At 37.1% G+C, this 24,047-nt stretch overlaps 1 pseudogene; it reads right to left on the reverse strand.

Moving 5' to 3' along the window:
* Positions 1–23,492: 23,492 nt before the first annotated feature.
* On the reverse strand, positions 23,493–23,613 carry LOC129881256 (5S ribosomal RNA; annotated as a pseudogene).
* Positions 23,614–24,047: the final 434 nt, after the last annotated feature.

A 24,047-nucleotide genomic window follows, 5' to 3' on the forward strand; every position in this document is an offset into this window, starting at 1 on the left:
TTCCTAGGAGGTTTAAGATTAAGATTGAGTCATTTAGTTACTTACTCAAAATAAACTTCTAAGTTGATCTTCTGATAGCCATGTTATATAAAGGAGTGAATTCCATGTGCAACAGCTTGTATTTTAGCTTGGTTGTTGGTCCCAAACTCTAAGGGTACGGTGAAGGCATAAGTCATGTTGCCTTGGTGATCCCTAAGAATCCCCCCTCCACCAATTTTCCTCGGATTATCTAGTGCACTACCATCAGTGTTAAGCTTGTATATATTGATTTGTGGTTTTTTCAAGTGACCTGGACAATCTTTATTTTATTCCTGCACCCTTCCACCATGATGATCAGGTCCTTCTAGCTTATTGGCCAGGTCAACTATGGGAAAACAGTGTAGAGGAGTTGAGAGGTGTCTTTGAAAGTTATGAACTTCACCCTTGAGACACTAAATTATTTTACTCCATATTTGAAATAACACCTATTATTCTATAAGTTTTAGAAGATAAGCATAGGGAGAGAGTGGAATATGAGTTTGTGGACCTCATTCATGTACTTCATAGTCCAAAATCTCTTTAATATAGTCCTTAGAGGAGTGTGAATATGCTAGATACCTACAGGATCAAAAAAAACTTCCAAATGTGGTTAGCATAATTTCTAAAAACAAGAATATGCTCAATAGTGTCAAGTCCAGGTCTTATACATCATGAATAATTTGCAGATTTCACTCTAAAAGAAGTGATTTTGTCATTTGTAGGTAGTTTCCCTCTAAGTGTTGTTCATAATAGAAATGAGATCTTTAAGGGAATGTTCTTGTGCCAATTATATATGTTGATCATAGTCTTAATTTTTTTCCCATTGATAAAATCCCAAGCAGAAGAGCAAGTAAAGGCTCCATTATTAGTTGGTTTTCACACTGCCATATCAGGTATCCCTTCCTGATATTGAAATGTAGTACGTAGATGGCTTGGGCCAGAAAAAGGTGAGAAAAAATGAAAATATACTTCATTAAAAGATGACTGGTCCATCTACTGGTCGACCTATGGACCATAAAATTTTCTATGGGTCGTAGAAGATCAATCGTAGGAAGATGGTTGAGCTACTAGAGCTTATAGGAAATCTCAGGGGTTTGGGTCTACGGACCCTTCTATAGGTCGTAGACCCTCCTACGGGTCATAGACCCTTTATATAGGTGATCACTAACTAGCCTCTAAGGGTTGGGTCTATAGACGGTCCTACAGGGAATATACCCTAGACGTGGAAATGGTCAAAGGGTGGATCTTCTGGACCTCAATCTACGGGACCTTGTACTATCTGTAGACCCTTCTATGGATCGTAGGATCCCTTCATCCTACACAGTTAGAGTTTTGTGTTTCAGTACTTGGCCTATGGGTCAGGTCTATGATCCATAGACTTCACCCTCATGAAACGGTAGCCAATCCTCAATCCCACAAGCCCTCCTTTGGTCCTTGGAAGCTTCTACGGGTCGTAGGTAGAATCCATATGAAGTTACTTAGTGCAAACCTACACTTTTCTCTAGGATTTTGAACTAGTCTAAGTTAGAATATTTTGAGGGTGTTATATTGGGTGTTTGCCCTGATTTTCTTATCATAATTGACTTTTTCTTTTCTCAAAAGAAAGTCATAAAATTTTCATTTTTGGATAGTTGTTTGTCTTATAGGAAAAATGTTTTATGAATCTATAAATAGAGGTTTATTCCTTCTAACTTTATAGCATCCACAATGTAGTCCTAATTAGGGCTTTCAGAATACAAGTCTTATGTTATTATTTATCTGAAAATCTTTTTATTCAGGAATTTTGTGATATTGTTTCTCTCTGTATTCTGTACTCTCACTTGTATAGTAGATTGCTCATATCCTCAAGTGGATTAGGATGGTTGACTGAACCACTTTTAATTATTATGTCTCTTTTAGTATATTTATCTTTTGTCTTCTTACTTATAGTCTTTTGAGGTTTGCATTGTTAGCTTCTACATGAAACTTGACTATTTTGGTCCTAACAATTGCTATCATAGTAAGATTAAAAATGGGTGTTTATCTTGACGAATTCACTTCTAGCCACAACCTATTTGATGATAATGAAGAATTTTGTTTGAGAATTTTTATCAGAGTGTTAATACGTTTGGAGACGTAAATTTTATAGAGGAGATTTGGAGATGGAAGTTCAACTTGCTGAAGATTATGAGAATAAGGTGGAAAAAAATTATTTTATCAGAAATTCAGGTCAACGGGAAGAATTGTTCGGTGTTTTCCCTAATATTCTTGCCATAATTATATTTTCCTTTTCCTAAAAAGAAAATACAAAGTTTCCATACTTGTGTAGTTCTTTTTCTTTTAGGGAATGGTTTATGAATATATAAATAGAGATTTGTTCCTTCTAACTTTCTACCATCCATAATATAATGCTAAGGGCTTTGAGAGTTTTGTTTAGGGGTAGAATTTGTGCGACACAAGTATTATGTTATGACTTGTATAAACCTCTTTTTATTCTGAGTGAAATTTTGTGATGTTATTTCTTTCTATATTTTATACTCTCTTTTATATAGTGAATTTCTCATTTTCTCTTGTGAATCAGGTAGATTGATCAAACTATGTTAAATTATTCTGTATCTTTTGATATATTTTTTATTTGTATTCTTACTTAGCATCTTTCGAGGTTTATTTTTCTAGCTCGCGCATGACACTTAATTATTTTGACCCTAAAAAAATATTAACCTCTATACAAAGCAAACGTTGAACAGTCATGCACATAATTGCAACAATTTTTACTTAAGAGACAACCTAAACAATGGATATGCATAATTATTGATTGCTTGGTATCCCACTTTTTAAATTTGTCATAATATTTCAGTTAGATATGATGTTATATGGTTTTGATGATTTGAAAAACCAAGGGAATAGGTGAGGGACCTGATCCCATATGAGAACTTACTTGCACTAAAAGCGATAGCCGATAAATAGTAAATTGCATACACTGCAAAATCTGCAGGTCTGGGGTGTGCTCAAATGAGTCATTTTGCAGAGGGACATTTGTCTAAACAATTTTATGCCTCAAACACTATGTCTATCACACATATATACATCTTCCCCAACAATTCTCGCTGGCTTTTGGAATCTAAGTGAAGAACATATTGGAAAGCTTTTTGTATGAAATTGAGTATCGAAGAACATAAGGACTAGATACAGCTATCATGTTCTTATTTGTTTTTAGAGTCTTTTTTATTGGTCATATTATTGTAGATCTACTCCTATTATATAAAGGAATTAGATCAACTCATCTCTTACATAAATCTGTGTCAATATAGCTAGAGTTGGATATGGAGACATCTTGAAGTCTAAGTCAACTAGGGTTTATTGGTTTAATGGGAAATAGAGTTATTGCTCCGAATATGCTTGTAATAGGGTTGTTGCAATTAGGGGGAAGGCATTGTGAGTGTCATGATCCAACCTCGTAGGCCATGACTGGAGTCCGACCTAGACCCCATATACATATCTATCAACTGTAGCCAAGTCAAACTAGGAACAATGTGATACTATACATAAGAACCCCACTGGGTCATAACGTTTCCATATACATATAGCCTCTTTCATTTTTCTCCTAAGGAGTTACCATTAATCATCTCATGAAGAGACATACAAGCCGACAAGGCTGCCATTTCATGCTAATACTTATAACACATCGTATAGACACAGCTGAACAAAATTTACATACAACCCACATACACATATCTACAGAACCTCTAAGAGTATCAACGGTATCATATGGCGGGACAGAGCCCCCGCTATACCCCTGAATTAATGAATATATACTTCAAAAGAGAAATACCAACAATTTATGCTTCGGTACAATGGAGCACTCCAAAATAGCTGAGTGAAAATCCTAAGCTGGCGGATCCCCAAAATACGTGTTTGTACCTATGGGCATGAAACACAGCCCCCCGAAGAGAGGGGGTCATTATGATATATGTACTGATTATATAAAACATAACATATCACAAGTGGGACTACATATGAAATAAGGGTTTAGGAGATAAGCATGATACTTAAGAAATCACTGTACATGTTCCTTATAAAATCAAATCATGCATGATTATAGCATATATCATATTTGGCCCATTATGGACTCGGTGAATCTATCATATAATACCGAGGAACGTACGTACTGATTCATATATAATATAATAATGCCAATGAACGTATGACCCGATCCATATATAATATAATAATATCGAGGAACGTATGGCCCAATCCATATATAATATAATAATGCCGAGGAACATACGGCTCGATCCATATATAATATAATAATACCGAGGATCGTACGACCCAATTTATATATATATATATATATATATATATATATATTATCATACTCGGCCCTCTAGTGAGGGACTCGGTGAACAATGCAGTGAAACTGAGCATGATAAAATACCCGGCCCATTATGGGACTCGGTGAATGATGTATTAACAGTATGGACGAGCAGAGTAGCGAGTAATTATATGCAAATTAAATCATCATCTGAGACTCAATAAAATTAGTCAAGTGAACCACCACTTGAAGATCAGGATAGTAATCGTCTCAAGTACCCTCTAAATATCATTAGGGGTCATATCAAATGGAGTCTCAGGAATTATAGACATGTATCAAGATAATGTTAAATAGCTTATGTAATCAAAGACATTTATCATAATAGAATTCTTAGGAACAGGAGCTTGTACATCCAATTACTATTCAACATATAGAAGGCTCGAGGGTAGTAGATCAACTACTTTAAGAATTTTAATATCAAGAAGTGAATAAGAATCATAGCTCATACTTGGAGCTTATGAATGGAATTATCCCCAAAGCTCATATCACATATCACTTATATCTAAGGCATGCCAAAAAACAAAAGAAGGGATAGGCTTACATACCTGCTATAGATTAACTGCAACCAAGCTTGCTTCGTTTCCCCTTTAACCTATTTAACACGAAAGTAACGCGATTATGAATAACCTTTGACTTTCCATCTTCTAAATCTATAACCAATTATCTATAGGAATTACTTTCTCATTCACACTTCTCCACTAGTATACTAGTTAGTTAAGAACTTAACTGAAATTGGATAGTATTTCCCCTACAACTAGCCCTATCCGAACTTCCAATCACCCTCTGATTAGAAAAATCATACCAATAACAACCACCATCCATATATAATTAAACTACTTCAACATTATTTAATACAAGCTCCAAACAGCCCACTCAAAACCAGAACTTTAAAATACGATTTTCGGTCTTTATTTTGTAAAATCACAACCACACGGAAAAGAGCACAACATGGCTGCACACGGAAGCGCTTACACCCATTTTTAACCACGTTCCCATCTCTGCAACATATACAAACCACCTCCAAATACAACACCATAATAACGACAATGCTAATGAAATTTTAATTCACTAGAATAGCTTCAAAACAACCCCTACATGATTTTCAACACCCTATAATAGGAACATGCATAATTTTATGTTTTAGTTCATATTTACACATCCATAACATGTTTAAACCCTTACTCAAAAGTGTGAAAAGGGAATCAAGTCGTACCATAACAAACAAGCTTCTGAAACTTGCTAAAAGTTAATAGACTTTTCGTTGGATCCCCTTGATTCCCCAATAATTAATATATGTTATTAATCACCTTCACTTAGTCGAGGAATACGTTAGATAATTAATTTATGGATCAAAGTTCAAGCCTTTACCTTGTAGCTAGCTATGTTCATGGCTCTCTTCTCTTTTCCCTCCTAAATTCTCTAAAATTTTCCAAGTCTAAAGATTATAAATGAAACCCTTAGTCATTGTTTGACTTTATATACACCTCATTTGGGAGTGACACGTATCATCCGCTAAGGGTGACACGTGTCTATCCGCTAAGGGTGACATATGTCCATCCCTTACTCGTCCACCTCATCCATGCACCTACCCCACTGCTACCTCTTGTCCTTGGTGGGGTCCACCTTAGGAGGTACATCACCTACTCATTCCAAGTAGGTGCATCACCTACTTGAAGTAGGCGCATCACCTACTTGCTCCTTTTCTTAGGTTTGTAATCCAGTCTTTTCTCCTTTTTGTAATCTAGTCTCGCGTTAAGAGCCTACGTGATCTCTGTTGCTTAACCTTGACATGTACTTAAGTATCTTAATCATGTAAGACATCAAACCAGTAGTTACGTATGTAGGTTGATTACCATGACACTACTTGGCCTCCAACTCTTTTTAAATTCTTCCAAACCTATTTCCAACCATCACTACTCACATAGAGCTTCATGGATAACATGGATCACATGGTAAATTTAGAGAAACTAGGTAATGTTAGAGAAGCTAAATAAATGTTCCCATGTACCAAGAGTATGGGGTATAACATTCTTCCCTCCTTTAGAACATCCGTCCTCGAATGTTAACTAATCTCATAAGGTCTTGTAAGGTTTTCAGGAATTCTCTGTAATGGTTGTCATCCATAGGCCTCTTATTATCCAATACAATCAATTTAGGAGTTTAGACTATCCATAGACATAGGGTACAAGTACAAATATTTATTTTTCATCTTTTTTTCAACTTCCCTGGTCATCTCTTCTGTATTCTTATTTCACCAAAATACTTTAACAAAAGCCACATCTTTAGTACGTAACTTTCTAACTGTGTAATTAAGTTATGGCTATAGGGTGTCCCTCATAATATAGTTCCTCTGTCACTTGAACATCATCTACGGGGAATACTCTAGAAGGATTCCCAATACATTTGTGAAGCATCGACACATGCAAGACTGGGTGCATTGCTTCCAACTCCGATGGAGGTCCAACTCATAGGCAACTTTGTCTATCCTACAAATGATCTGATAAGGACCTTTTTTCTTGGGCTAAGCTTCCTTTTTTTATGGAATATCATTACCCCTTTCATGTGTGACACATTCAAGAACACCAAATCATCCACCTAAAACTCTAAAGGTCGACATCGATTATCCACATATGATTTCTGCTGACTATGGGCTGTTAATAACCTCTCCTGAATGAGTTTCACTTTATCCACAGTTTTCTAAACCATGTCTGGGCCTACTAGTCATGTTTCACCAACATCAAACCAAACAATAGGTGACCTACACTTTCTGCCATACCAAGCCTTATACAGTGCCATGTGGATGCTGGAATGATAGCCATTATTATAGGCAAACTCAATAGGTGGCAAATGATCTTCCCAGCTACCTCTGAAGTCAATAATATAGTCCTGCAACATATCTTCTAGCATCTAAATAGTGCGTTCGACTTTTCCATTAGTCTAAGGGTGAAATATTGTACTTAGATTCACCTATGTTTCCAATCCCTTTTGGAATGACCTCCAGAAGTTAGCTGTAAATAAAACTTTTCTGTCTGAGATTATAGATTTGGGGACTCCGTGAAGTCATACTATTTCCTTAATATATAACCTCGCATAATCCCCAGCTGAATATGTAGTCTTAACCAGAAGGAAATGGGTTAATTTTGTCAGCCTATCCACAATAACCTATATGAAATCATACTTCCGTGGAGAACGAGGTAAGCCTATAATGAAGTCTGTATTCTGGTATCTTCAGCCTCATGTATTACCTTTGGATTTCATTTAAAAGACTTTAACTATCACTTTACTTTTTAGCTTTTCATCTCAATCCTTAGGGTTGGTTGTCAAGTAACGCTGGAGTTCCCCCATACAATAACTTTACATAGCTTCTCTATGCTCTGCCTATCATTAACTAGTATAATTCTAAAAAACATTGACATATAAGTTCACCATCTTTTAGTAACCAGCTAGTTCTAACTGTCTTGCGTAAACCATTTTATAATTCCCTTAACCCAACTTATAACACTCTAGATACATTGTCTCGTGTTGTTTCTTTATCTTTAGTTCAGACTCATCTATTGCCCCTTTACTCATATTTTGCTCTAAATTTCATGTTACATGTTATATTTCAATCTTTACAGGAATATACGAAGGTGCTCAACTTAGCCCAAGAAATACCTTAGCGTCATCTCGCTAGTCTTCATACTTTCTCTTGCTTTCTCCTATCTTATCTTACTATCGGTATCAGAATAGATGTTTGGTCCAACCATGGTCATGTCCTATCTTCCCTTAGTACAAATTCTATTGTGGTAATTTGGCTTAACCCATCTTTCCTTCTCTCTGTAACATACCCAAAATATCATAACTGTATTGTCATTATTGAACCCTTACTCCTCTAATCATGTACTCACTCACTTGGTCTCATTCTTATCGTACAAACATTCGTAGGTTGCATAACCTTTCTGACTTCTATTTATTTATTGCTGGCTTTCTTTATCTCCATAACGATCCTCGTTATATTCACATTATATCCTATTCGCATTCAATCCCATAGTATAACACTTCTTAATTTTTTTCATGATTCCTACTATGGGTTAATTACACTCGATGAAGTAAGCGTACTTAACTTTTTATCCTTCCTAGTCGGTCTTATCCTTTATATCTCAAAAGCTATTATCCCTACTTACTAATTCAGTCAGTAACATAATATGACACTCCATCAAGATTTGCCAGCCTCTTCTAAATCACCTCTTAGTATTACAAGCCCTTCTGAATCATCATAGCATTTCATAAACAACATCTGAAATATACGATCCTGAATAGCCATAAGTTTTTTTCCCTTCCATAAATTTCATCTCCAATTAGTTGGTGAAGAACTAATAAAATGTTACCATGAATCATTCTCCAACCACCACCAGAAGGGAACTAGAATCCAATAAGCACCACAGTACTTCTTAGTGCTTAACTCATATGGTTTCCCTCTAGGTTTATTCTTGAGTCATGAACAAATTATCTAGTTCACAACTAATAGTTGAGGTTTTGTACTTTTCAAAAAAAGTGAAACTTAATCGCTGGACATTTTGCTCTTCAACATGAGTTTTTTTCCTCAAGCAAAAATACGGCTGGAAAATATCTTGGTCCATTCAAATGAATTCTAAACTTTGCTGCTCATATAGGCTTTTTCCAAAATAAAACTCCCCAAGTAAAAATGGTGCCCCTTATCGACGACATAGAGGGTACTTCTTACATCTTTAGTCCAACATAATAAGTTTACCCTGTCAGTATCAACTTCCAAGACATATTATGAACTTATATCTCATTCTCCTTTTTTTTTCTAGGATAATTTAGGCAGAGTTTCCTCTGTTTTTCTTACTATCTTAAACTGCACGCAGAAAATAGTAACAATGCCTCACAGGGATGACATATATATATATATATATATGTACCATATCATATCATAGCCACACAAGGCTCCCAATATCAATAACAGTGTAAAAAAGATGGACCTACCTCGTATGTCCAACTCGAACTGCACCTGTTACACTGTCCTACCTACTTTTCCTTTCCATTGTTAACTTTATATCTCAATTATATTTCCATAATCGTACCATCCAACAAACCTCTTTCACATAGTTACTTACCCTGTGTAATGTGGGGCATCCAATATCATCAGTCAATTCCTTTTGTCAATGTCGTTCTTTAGCTATAATCGAAGGTTAGTATAAGGAATCTCATTTCCTGTAGCTTGGATCTATCGTACGATCTTAGATATGAAAGAAAGATAATATCCTAAATCTCTTGTGTCCTCTTGTTTATGGATGTGGTATACAACACACTGATAAATAAGACTCTACTAGACATGTTGTGGAGACACTCCGAGGATGAACTACTCTGATATCACTTTTGTGACAACCCAACCCCGTAGGTTGTGATTGGGGTCCGACCTGGACCCTCGTATATATATCTATCAGTTATAGCCAAGTCAAACTAGGAAAAATGTGATACTATACATAAGAACCCTACTAGGTAATAACACATTGTATAGACACAACTGAACAAAACTTACATACAACCTACATACACATGTCTACAGACCTCTAGGAGTATCAATGGTATTATATGGCGGGACAAGGCCCCCGCCGTACCCCTGAATAAATGAATATATACTTCAAAAGAGAAATACCAATAGTTTAGGCTCTGGTACAATAGAGCACTCTAAAATAGCTAAGTGAAAATCCTAAGCTGACAGATCCCCAAAATACGTGTCTATACCTGCGGGCATAAAATACAGCCCTCCAAAGAGAGGGGGTCAGTACGATATATGTACTGAGTATACAAGGTATAATATATCACAAGTGGTACCTCATCTAAAGTAAGGGTTCAGGAGACAAGCATGATACTCAAGAAATCACTATACATGTGCCTTATAAAATCAAATCATGCATGATCATAGCATATATCATATCCGACCATAATGGACTTGGTGAATCTGTCATGTATTGCCGAGGAATATATGGTCCGATCCATATATAATATAATAATACCAAGGAATGTACGGGCCGATCCATATATATATATATATATATCGTACCCGGCACTCTAGTGAGTGACTCGGTGAACAATGCAGTGAAACTGAGCACAATAGCATACCCGGCCCATTATGGGACTCGGTGAATGATGTATTAACAATATGCACGAGCAGAGTAGTGAGTAACCATATGCAAATTAAATCATCATCTGAGACTCAGTAAAATTAATCAAGTTAGCCATCACTTGAAGATCAGGGTAGTAATCATCTCAAGTACCCTCTAAATATCATTAGGGGTCATATCAAATGGAGCCTCAGGAATTATAGACATGAATCAATATAATGCTAAACATCTTATGGAATCAGAGACATTTTCCATTGTAGAGTCCTTAGGAACCGGAGCTTGTACATCCAATTCCTATTCAACATATAGAAGGCTCGAGGGTAGTAGCTCAACTACTTTAAGAGTTTTAACATCAACAAGTGAATAAGAATCATAGCTCATACTCGAAGCTTATGAATGGAATTATCCCCAAATCCCATATCATATATCACTTATATCTAAGACATACCAAAAAAGAAAAGAAGGGATAGGCTTACATACCTACTATAGAGTAACCGCAACCAAGCTTGCTTCGTTACCCCTTTAACCTATTAAACACGAAAGTAATGCGATTATGAATAACCTTTGACTTTCCATCTTCTAAATCTATAACCAATTATCTATTGGAATTACTTCCTCATTCACACTTCTCGACTAGTATATTGGTTAGTTAAGAACTTAAAGGAATTTGGGCAGCATTTTCCCTATAACTCGCCCTATCCGAACTTCCAATCACCTCTGATTAGAAAACCTATACCAACAACAACCACCATCCATATACAATTAAAATACTTCAAAATTATTCAATACAAGCTCCAAACAACCCACTCAAAACCAGGACTTTAAAATACAATTTTCGGTCTTTATTTCAAAACATCACAACCACACAGAAAGGAGCACAACATGGATGCACACGGAAGCACTTACACCCATTTTTAACCACTTTCCCATCCCTACAACATATACAAATCACCTCCAAATACAACACCATAATAACAACTATACTAACCAAATTTAATTCACTAGAATCGCTTCAAAAGAACTCCTACATGATTTTCAACACCCTTCAATAGGAATGTGCATAATTTTTATGTTTTTAGTCCATATTTACACATCCATAACATGTTTAAACCCTTACTCAAATATTACACATTCAAAATTATTCAATACAAGCTCCAAATAGCCCACTCAAAACCAGGACTTTAAAATACAATTTTTGGTCTTTATTTCAAAACATCACAACCACACGGAAAGGAGCACAACATGGATGCACACGGAAGCACTTACACCCATTTTTAACCACGTTCCCATCCCTACAACATATACAAATCACCTCCAACTACAACACCATAATAACGACTATACTAACCAAATTTAATTCACTAGAATCGCTTCAAAAGAACTCCTACATGATTTTCAACACCTTTCAATAGGAATGTGGATAATTTTTATGTTTTTAGTCCATATTTACACATCCATAACATGTTTAAACCCTTACTCAAATATTTGTAAAGGGAATCAAGTCGTACCTTAACAAATAAGCTTCCAAAACTTGCTAAAAGTTGATGGACTTTTCGTTGGATCCCCTTGCTTCCCCAATAATTAATATATGGTTTTAATTACCTTCACTTAGTTGAGGAATACCTTAGATAATTAATTTACAGATCAAAGTTCAAGTCCTTACCTTGCAGCAAGCTATGGCTATGGCTCTCTTCTCTTTTCTCTCCAAAATTCTCTAAAATTCTCCAAGTCTAAAGATGAGAAATGAAACCCTTAGTCATTGTTTGTGTCATGAACCAACCCCGTGGGCCGTGACTGGGGTCCAACCTGGACCCCCGTATACGTAACTTTCAAATATAACTAAATTGAACTATAGGTAATGTTATACAACCCCCAAAAAACCTAATGGGTTAAAACTTTTTCATGTTCATGTAGCCTCCTTCATTCATATCATATTATGGAAGAGAATGCAAGATGATAAGGTTTCCATAACGTAAAAACATTTACAACGTGCCATATAGGCACAGCCAAAATAAACTCATGAACAACCCACACATACATGTCTACAGACCTCTAAGAATAGTACGGTAATATATGGCGGGACAGGGCCCCCGTCGTACCCCTGAATAAATAAATACATATATACATCAGAGGACCAGTACAAAAAAACTAGGCTCCAGAATAGTGGAGCGCCTCCAATCATAGGTGAGCGGAAATTCTGAGCTGGCGGATCTCTGAAATGAACGTCTATGCCTGCGGGCATGAAATGCAGCCCCCCAAGGAAAGGGGAATCATTACAATATATGTACTGAGTATATAAAGCATAACAATACATAACTGAGCTGACAACTAAAGTAGGGATGCAGGAAATAAATATAACAGTTAACGAATTTCTCTACCTGCATCTTATGACATAAGGGCATGTATACCTTGCTTACATACCATACCTAGCCCGCTATGGGACTTGGTGCTACAAGTGTGTCACTATATTTCCACATGCATGCCTACAGACTGTATCCGTACCTTTAGTGAGGGACTCAATGAAGATGTTATTTCATCATTTATCATGCTTGGCCCTTCATGGGACGTGGTGAATGATCATTGCATCATATATCATGCCTGGCCCCTCATGGGACACGGTGAATAATCATTTCATCATATATCATGCCCGGCCCTTCATGGGATGCGGTGAATTTATCATGCCCGGCCCTTCATGGGATGCGGTGAATTTATCATGCCCGGCCCTTCATGGGATGCGGAAATTTATTATGCTCGGCCCTTCATGGGATGAGGTAAATTTATCATGCCCGGCCCTTCATGGGACACGGTGAGTTTATCCTGCCTGGCCCTTCATGGGACGCGGTGAGTGATGTATTAACAGCCTGCAAAAGTAAAGTAACAAGGAACCACATGCAATTAGTTCATCATCTGATATTCGGTATAACAATCGTCATGGACTATCATTTGAGGATCAAAACTATCATCGTCTCACGTATCCTCTAACTTCCATTAGGGACCACATCGACGGATTCTCAAGAGTCCTAGGCTTTTATTAAGGTAATACCAAACAACTTATGCAATCAGAGATACTTGTCATTATAGAGTTCTTAGGCATGGCAGCTCATACATTCAATTAGTATTCATCATATAGGGACTCGAGGGTAGCAGTTCAACTACTTCAAGAACTTCGATATTAAGAAATGAATAGGAGTTATAGTTCATGCTTCCCATACATCCGGTTACTATTTCCTGTATAGAAGGCTTGAGGGTGATAGCTCAGCTACCTTAAGAGCCTTAGCATTTAGAAGTGAACACGAGTCAATAGGCTCTACATATATTACCTTTTATCCTATAAAAGCCTTAAAAAGGTAATAGCTCAACTATTACAGGAGTTCTACCATTACGAAGTGGATAAGAATTATGGACTGTACTCGAAGCTTTACGAATGGAACTATCCCCAAGTTCCATATACAAACCATTCATAACTTATATCTAAGACATGCCAAAATAAAGAAGAATAGCTTTACCTACTTATGCCAAAAACATGCCAAGAGAAGGAATAAGTTTTTACATACTTATGTCAAAAACATGCCAAAAGAAAGCTTCACATACCTCATATAGACTTCTCTCAATCACGTCCACGTCGTCTTCCTCCGAACCTATTTAAAATGGGAGAAATGCGAGTATCAACAACCTTAACTTTTCAGTGCCCTCAGTTGCACCTTAGCATTCATGGAACCTATTTCCTTATTCATCTCCTCGACTAGTTCTTTAATTCGTTAAGGCGTTAACAAAAAATGGGCAGCACCTCCCCTATAAAGTGCCCTACCCGAATTTCCAGTTACATCCCTAATCACTACAGCCAACCAAAAACAACACCCTACAGCATATAAATATAAAACATGGCGATATCATGCAACACAAGCTCCAAACAACTTTTTGAAAATTACGACACCAAAATAGGGTTTCTAGTCTTTATTTCGCAAAGCCTTTATTTATACAAAATGAGGGTTCGTGTGGCTGTTACCAGAAGCCCCCACAGAAATTTTAGAACACATTTATTCCCTGCAACAAACCCCCACACACCTGCAGCAGTACACCACAAGCACAACACTTTACTTCGACGACAATTCAACTATAACGATTCCAATTTAGTTTGTTTCGATCGTCAAGCATTTACATGATATTTTCACGTTTCCATACACTTAAATAACATATAATACACTTCATAAAAATACCATAAACCCCAATTTGAAGGTAAAGGTCTCATCTTACCCGAAATTGACCAAAGCTTGCCAAAACTGCATCTCAGAAACTTCTTAGTATGCTGAATTGGGGCGGACTGTTTGTGCCCCTTTTCCGCTGACCCAAATTGGAATTTTATGTTTTAAAACACCATTAAATACCTATGGGATACGTTAAATAATTAATTTATGGAACGAAACTCCGAGTCTTACCTTGGCAGCCCCAAACCCGTAGCTCCTCTTCTTGCCCTCCAACGTTTTCCTCTTCTTCTTTCACACTTTCTCTTGTTTGTTCCAAGTGTAAAGCTGAAGGTATGGTTATATAGGTATTATAAAATACATATATACATCTCCACATGATTGAGTAACACCTTAGATAATTAATTCACGGAGGAAAATATTGGAAAACTTACCTTGAACTCTTTCAAGCCATGGCTGCCTCCTTCTCTTCTCTCACGTTTTCTCTCTATTTTTGGCTTATGTTTTGGATGAATACTGAACTTAGGGGTCACATAACATATATATATATATATATATATATATATATATATATATATATATATACCTCTTTAGAAGGTGCCATATGGAAGCCTCCTAGGGTGCCACCTCAACCCATGCGGCCAATCACATGCTGCCATGTGACAGTGGGGTCCACCCCAAGCTGCTGCGTCACCTACTTGACCCTAAGTAGGTGCATCACCTGCTTTTACAAGTAGGTGCATCACCTACTTTCTTCGAGTAGGCGCGTCGTTTCCTTATTTCTCTTTTGTGAGCTTGTAATCTCATCTTACTTCAAGAGCCTATGCACTCCATGCTACTTAAGCTCGACGTATACTCAAGTAGCTTAAGTATGTAGGACTTCTAAGTTAGTATCTTATGCAAGCAAGTCGAGTTCCATGATTTGTTAGTTGGCCTCCAACTACTTTCAAATACTTATAACTCTATTTCCAACCTTCACTATCACGGGGCAACACATCCTCCCTTCTTTAGAGTTATTTGATAACGTGATAGATAATAGGGATCACATGGAGATTTTCAAGAAGCTTATGAACACATCTCAAGGTACAGAAGTATGGGATATAATAGTTTGACTTTATATACACCTCCTTTGGGAGTGACACGTGTTATCCGCTAAGGGTGACAGATGTCCATTCCCTACTCGTCCACCTCATCCATGCACCCATCCCACTACTGCCACGTTTCTTTGGTGGGGTCCACCTTAGCAGGTGCATCACCTACTCATGCCAAGTAGGCGCATCACATACTTGAAGTAGGTGCATCACCTACTTTCTCCTTTTCGTAGGTTCATAATCTAATCTTGTTTCCTTTTCGTATATTCATAATCTAGTCTCGCGTTGAGAGCCTACGTGATCTTTGTTGCTTAAGCTTGATATGTACTGAAGTATCTTAATTATGTAATACATCCAAATCGGTAGCTTACGTAAGTAGTTTGATTACCACGACTCACTACTTGACCTCTAACTCCTTTTAAATACTTCCAAACCTATTTCCAACCATTACTAATCACATAGAGCTTCATGGATAACATGGATAACATGGTAAATTTAGAGAAACTAGGTAACGTTAGAGAAGATAAATAAATGTTCCCATGTACCAAGAGTGCGGGGTATAATAGTGAGTTCAATTCCTAGGTTAAAAGAATTTGTAATCTAAATCTTAGCTCTTTGATTAGTGAAGTTTGAGGTGAAATCATATGGGACAGGTCCTGGGTTTTCTCCCTTGAGTAAGGAGTTTTCCACACAAAATCTTATATTTTATTTTACTTTTTGTTCTTTACTTTTCCTCTTTGTTATTCTAATAAGGGACCTGGTCCTTGACGAATAGTGGACGCATACATTCTATCAATTGGTATCAGAGCCCGGGCTTTTTATTTTGACTAACAACAAAAGAGAATCATGTAGAAGAATGGTTACTCCACAGAATCTGGAGAAAGAAAAAACATCAACTACGCCACCACGTTTTAATGGTAAGTTCTACAATTAGTGGAAGACTCGAATGCATGATTACCTAATGGCTGAGGATAGTGAACTATGGGATGTGGAGTTGGATTGTCCATTCATTCTTACTACTGAGGTGAAATATGGGGATATCACAAGGATTATTCCAAAGACAAGACAATAGTACACTAAAGCTAATAGGAAGAAGATTGAGAAGAGCTACAAGGAAAAGAAACTTTTAGTGTGTAGTATAGGAGATGAGGAATATAGTAGAACCTCTGCGTGTGAATTTGCTAAGGAAATTTGGGAATTCCTAAGAACTACTCATAAAGGAAAAGAGTAGGTGATGGAATCAAAGATGGACATGTTCACTTCTTAGTAAGAAAACTTCACTATGAAAGAGGGAGAATAAATCTATGACATGAACACAAGATTTTTAGCAATCACGAACGAACTCCGAGCCATAGGCGAACATATCAAGACTAGCGAACAAATCCAAAAGATTTTGAGGTTTATGCCCTAGTCTTGGGCAAGCAAGTTTAATGTTATCACTAAATCTAAGGACCTGAATGTTCTGAACATGGATTCTCTCATTGGAAATCTTCAGGCACATAAGATGAATAGAAGTCAAGACTCGTCAAAGAATGAAGTCAAGAAGGACAAGTCATGTCACAACCCAACCTAGGGCAGAGTCGTAACACATCGATCGAAACCCTGAAGGGGCTCCAACTAAGCCTCTTGACATCATTAAGAATACATAAGGTAAAGTAAAGAAGAATATATCATAATAAAGAATCTAAAAATATATCATAAAAGAAGAATATAACTTGACTACATAGACTCTATAATATTTTTGTCCAACAAATGTCTCTACTAACCAAGAAGGGTGGAGGCAAAGATATGTCCCTAGCTCCCCCTTAAACCATGAATGAAGTAAAACTCTTTAGGATAGAACAAAGGCATAGCTCGCCCTCGATATGATGAGGACTCACCAACACTTCACCGAATGGAACTCAACTAGCCACATGTATGGATATGATCCTCAACCCCTATATTATGAGATAATATAGGCAACAAATATGCATTAGTACATTGGAATATACTAAGTATGTGGTCATAAAATACAATATAAACCATAGAATGCAATGATCAAGTAACATACATAATAAGAAGGGATGAGTAAATTCATGAGGAAAACATAATGATCAAAGCATTTAAAAGACATATTGGGATCATAGGAGAACATAAGGAAAGTATACATATGTGGGATAGAACAAGACAATAAGACTATGTGAGCTATAACATGGAATTCCGATGTCTCCCCATACAATGGAAGAAATGGAAATCTACTTGCTAAGGTAGACTCTACCCCGCTAGGCGGGTCATGTACATACTCTATATGTAAATCCAGTAGCTAGGCCATAAAGGCAAACCTACAGTGGCATGTAGTTTAAGGGACTAGAGGCTACTACTAAGGTTTTTGGTAGGGCCGCCACCTCAAAGTCTGTCCGGTGCTAAGTCAAATCCCACGAAATACATACATAGTAATCATACTTAAACATATATCATGAAACTTATACATAGGTTTAACATTCATAGAGTAGCTCATTTTTATAACATACTTGCAATGTGAGTATTGGCCTTTCATTATTACAATATCATACTTGCATAATTTATATCATTAGGTTCCTTGGTCACCAACAGAGGGCCCTAAGTCACTTTCTTCATAACTTGCATGAGATTAATAATTTGATCATAATGGAAATCTGAAATCATAATTTATACTTGAATTTGGAGTAAAACTTGAATACATAGTCAATTTGATTGAAAGCCATGAGAATACTTGGGAATTATTGAATTTTATAATAATACTTCATGTGTAACATAATTGAAATTAGCTTCATGCTTGGACATTCATAATTTAGCTTGAAATCATGATATTTATGTAAAATCATACTTATAATGATCATTGATAACAAACAAAAACCTAATTGCTGCAGCCCAACATAATTCATCAAAATCAGAGTTTAAAGATAATGAAATTTGTTCATTTGTGCAAAGATGAATTCTTGCTTACTCGATCGGCCCTACCTTGGAGTACGCTTACCTTGCCTTATCATCGATTACCTTCTGACTCTTTCATCCCATCTCATGAGAGGCTGAGATTTTAGAGAAAAACCTTGGGACTGCATGGGTGAAAGGGACACATGGATTAATTCCCACATACCTTGGTAAAATTGACTTAAAATTGAAAAAGAACCTTGATGAATTAGAAACCCTAGCTTGAAGTTTGGAGAAGAAGCTTTGAGAGGATCTCTTAGTCTTGCCTTAGGGGAAATTTGAAGAGTGAATTGAATAGGAAAGGAATTTGAAGAATTGGATATATATAGACTTTGAAATTGCCATAAAATGTCTAGGTTCATTGAACCAAACTTTGAAAAGGCAATATTTCCCTTTATAAATTCTAGATTTTTGACCTATGAGTTTGTCCCTATGACTCATCTCCAAGTCTATGAGTCGTAGGCTTGACTCATCTTGCAGGGTATCAAAAACCTTGAGATTAGAGTCTAAGAAAACTGCTTCTACGAGTTTTTATTATGACTCGTCTTCATGATTAGGAGTCGTCAACTTGACCCATCCTGCAAGTCAGAAAACCTGTAAGTTTGAGAATTTCTGAATTTTTCTTACGAGTCATTGTTTTAACTCGTAATCTTTCTTACGAATCATGATTCTCAGTCGTCCTTCACATCTGAGAACCTGCAGGTTTACTAAGTTTATAACCTCCCCTACGATTTGAATCAACAATCATAAGGCTTTCTACGGGTCACCATAGGCTTCCCTAGAAGCCATGCCTAAAAATAGTAGCTACTGGTTTTTCCCTTTGACCTTACGAGTTCCACCTACGATTTGTCAAGTGGCCTAGGGGTCGAGACCCTCCTCGCACTTTAAAACTTAAAAACTTAATTTCTGAATTTCCCCCTATGAACACCTTCCACAATCCATTCAAGATTCTAGGAACCATCCTGGTTGTCCGTAGGAAATGTTTAGAGACTCATCTTTTACCAAACTCTGGGTTCTTCCGATGAACCCCATCTATGGATCCTAGAATTTATACGATTTGTAGAACTTCCACCTAGGTCACATGTGAGACTTTAATTTTTTCCCAAGTGTCCAGCTCCTCCTACGATTGCCTCTTATGGTCCGTAGGTCCTTGTATGGGCCGTAAGTAGGATCGTACAAACTGCCACCAATAACATTTATGCAACTCTTCCGTTCTATTTTGATTTTACAACTTTCGGGGTATTACAGAATGACTAAGTCAGTGCATTTTCTTCCTGTTAAGACTTCTTATTCAGACGAGGATTATTCGAGAGTTAGTTAAGTTGTATGGTGTTTTATTTTATATCATTTCTGACATAGGACTCAATATACTTCTTTTTTTGGAGTTCTTATTAGAAGGGTCTTTGAACTTAAATTAAGCTTAGTACAACCTTTCACCCTCATATAATGGTCAAGCCGAACAGTCAACTCAAACTTTATAGGATATGTTGAGATCTTGTGTGATTGATTTCAAATGTAATTGAAATGACCATTTGCCTTGATTGAATTTGAACTATCACAATAGCTATCATTTAAGTATTTAAATAGATTCATTTGAAGCTCTTTATGGTAGGAGGTGTAGATCTCGTATTGGGTGGTTTGAGATTAGCAAAGTCGCTTTGATTAAGGGTGGAGCAATCTCACTACTACACCACAACCCCATATTTGTTAGTTCCAATTTCTCAAATGAAAAGAGTATCATATCAATCCACCTTTTACAATTTGGGGCCAGTAGGGTATTTTTGTAGTTATATTTTAAAAAAATAATTTCATTGAATGAGATATGAATTTACTATTGCTCCCTTAAAATTATTGTCATGACCCAACCCCATGGGCCGCGACTGGGGTCCAACCTGGGCTCCCGTATACGTATCTAGCGGATGTAACAATCAATATAAGAACTATACATATGAACCCTAGTGCGTCATAGAATTTTCATGCATGTTGCCTCTTTCATTTGTATCTTATCATGAAAAGGCGTGCCAGCCGACAAGGCTGCCATAGTATCTTAATATATACAATACATCATGTAGACATAACTGAACACAACTTACACGTATAACCCACACATATGTCTACAGGACTCTAAGAACATTAATAGTAATATATGACGGGACAGGGGCCCCGCTGTACCACTGAATAAAAAAATATATACATAGGAGGTTTGGTACTACAACTCAGCTCCAAATCAATGGAGCTTCTTCCAAACTGGACGAGTGGAATCCTAAGTTGGCTGACTCCCAAAACCTATGTCTGTACCTGTGGGCATGAAATCCAGCCCCCTGAAAAAAGGGGGGTCAGTACGACATATGTACTGAGTATATAAGCATAACATATCTGAGATAACAACTGAAACAGGGATGCAGAAAATCAAGTATAGCATTTAGTAGGGTACTGTACCTGCACCTCATAAAATAAATTCCTGCCTACCAGTATCACATACCGTATCCGGCCCGCTCGGGGACTCAGTATTACAAATACATCATCTATCATGATAAGCATATGCATATTGTTAGCGTTGTGGAACGTACAACCCGATCCATATATATCAAGTTAGTGCCGAGGAGCGTTCGGCCCGATCCATATATATAACGAGTTAGTGGTGAGGAATGTACGGCCCTATTCCTATACATAACAAGTTAGTACCGAGGAACGTACGGCCCGATCCCTATAAATAATAGGTTAGTGCCGAGGAACGTTCGGCCTGATCCCTATATAATATAATAATGCATATACGTGCACATAAAACTTTGTAGCATAACGAACATTTCCTAAATATCATCAAAGGGGTATTAAAGAGTCTCTAAGTATAGGAGCTTACACTTCCAATCATTATTAAGCATATAAAAGGCTCAAGGGTCGTAGTTCAACTACTTCATGGTCCTTATCATTTAAAAGTGAGTCCAAGTCATAGGTTACATCCAGAACCTATAAATGGAATTGTCTCTAACTCATATCATATATCGTTTCACTTACATTAAGCTATTTCAAGAAAAGGAAGAGATAGGCTTTACGTGTATTACTTTTTATCACATAGAAGGCTTACAAGACCATATAGTAACCATTGCGGGAGTTCTAACATCAAGAAGTGACTAAGATTAACGAGTCATGCTCGGAGTTCTAAGAATGGAACTACCTCCACATCACATATACCAACCACTTATGGCTAAGACATGCCATATGAAAAGAAGAGTTAAGCTTTACATATACTACTTTTCAGCATATATTGAAGGATGAGAGCTTAACTACTTTAAGAGTCTTAACATCCAGAAGTGAGGATGAATTATGAATCATGAATCATGCTCAGATCTCATGGATAGAGTTACCCCAAGCTTCATACACATATCATTTGTCACTTAAATCTAATACATGCCCAAAAGAAAGAAAAAATAGGCTTTACATATGTCTTACGAATTAATCTTTACCGTGTTCGCCTCGTCGTCCTCTGAACCTCAAAGCCATGGTAATCGTAGCTTCATTCTCTCTTCCTTAATATTTCTCATCTTTTTTCTAAGTGTAAAAAGGATGGAAAATAAAGGCTTAGTCATAAGACTAACTATATATAGCCTTCCCTAAGATGTGACATGTGGCATCCCCTAGGGGTGACATGTGGAAGCCCCTAGGGTGCCACCTCACGCCATGAAACCAATCATATGCTGCCACGTGGCAGTGTGGGGTCCATCCTAAGTAGGTGGGTCACCTACTTAGCCCAAGTAGGTATGTCACCTACTTGTCACCTGCTTGCTTCATTTTCGTGGGTTCTTAATCTCGTCTTACTTTAAGAGCCTATGTACTCCTTGCTACATAAGCTCAACACGTACTCCAATAGCTTAAGTACGTAAAACATCCAAGTTGATAGCTTACGCAAGTAAGTCGAGTCCTACGACTCATTACTTGGCCTCTAACTCATTCCAAATCCTTATAGACCTATTTCCAACCTTCACTCTTAAGGGTCGTCACTTTCTCCCTTCCCTAGAGTTATTTAATCATGTTATAGATAATCTCGGTCACGGGACAACTTTCAAGAAGCCTAAGAAGACGTTCTGAAGCACAAAGGTACGGGGTATAACATCCTTTCCCCCTTAGAACATTCGTCCTCGAATGTTAACTAGCCTTATAAGGTCTTATGAGTGCTTCAAGATTTCTCTGTATTGGTTGTCATCCAAAGGCCTCTTATTAACCCATATAGTCAATTTAAGAGGGTCGATTACCCGTAGGCATAGACAACAGGTGATATTTCTTTTCTATTTCTTCTTTCCAGTTCTCCTACCACACATCATATTGTACCCTTTACACGAACATGTGTAGGAGCTTAAAGTAGCTCAAAAGATGCCTTAGCATTGCCATACTAGTTTGTACGTAAACCTGTATCATTTTTTACTTCCTTCATATGATGTTAGGGCTCCACTATAGCTTTTATCCTTAGTACTGATTGTACCTTAAAGGTTTTTCTTCAAACCATCTTATACCTTCCCTTAATGTATTCGAATATAGCAGTTACATGGCTACTACCGAATTTATTTATTGAGTAATCACCTGGTTTTACTCTTGGCATACCTCAATTCGTAAGTTGCATCAGTTATTTTGCAAAGCTACATCCCCTATCTCAAAGGGTCTTATCATCTTTCACGGTGGAGTCACATATCCACAATACCTCTTTATACCAACAATACCATGCAAGTCCAACATATACATACATCCATATCATCTCATCTCACAACCGCATAGGGCTTTCCAGGGGGTTACCCATCCTAGTACTACTCTGGTCCAAGCACGCTTAACTTCGGAGTTCTGATGGGAACCGGTGCCTTAGTGCTGGTATGATCGCATCTATCCCATGTGGGGTCTCGTTTGAATTTTAAGCGGTCCCATTTACACATGATAGCACTATTTGATTTTCTCTTATGCTCGTATTTCTCTTGTCCACTTCCCCCCTTAAGGGTGTATCCATGTCATTGTCTATTTATTTCTAACTTTCTAAATGCATAGGAGTCCTTTCTAACCTATTTAGTATACCACATTATTTTCATATCTTCCTTTACATCCCCTATACTTTGGGTTACCCATGTACGAAACGTTAATACTATCATGAGGTGCTTAGAACCCTCAATTTACAGTACAAACTCCAGTCTTGAACACTGGTATTCGAGTAATATCCTTAATGTAGCAGTGTATTCAAAGCTATATTCCATTCATCTCGATCAGTAATTAGCTCGTGCTCATAATTGGTTCAAATTCTCCACTCGGGAGCACTTATACTTTGATG

This window comes from Solanum dulcamara, chromosome 2 (assembly GCF_947179165.1).
Source record: "Solanum dulcamara chromosome 2, daSolDulc1.2, whole genome shotgun sequence".
NCBI lineage: Eukaryota > Viridiplantae > Streptophyta > Magnoliopsida > Solanales > Solanaceae > Solanum > Solanum dulcamara.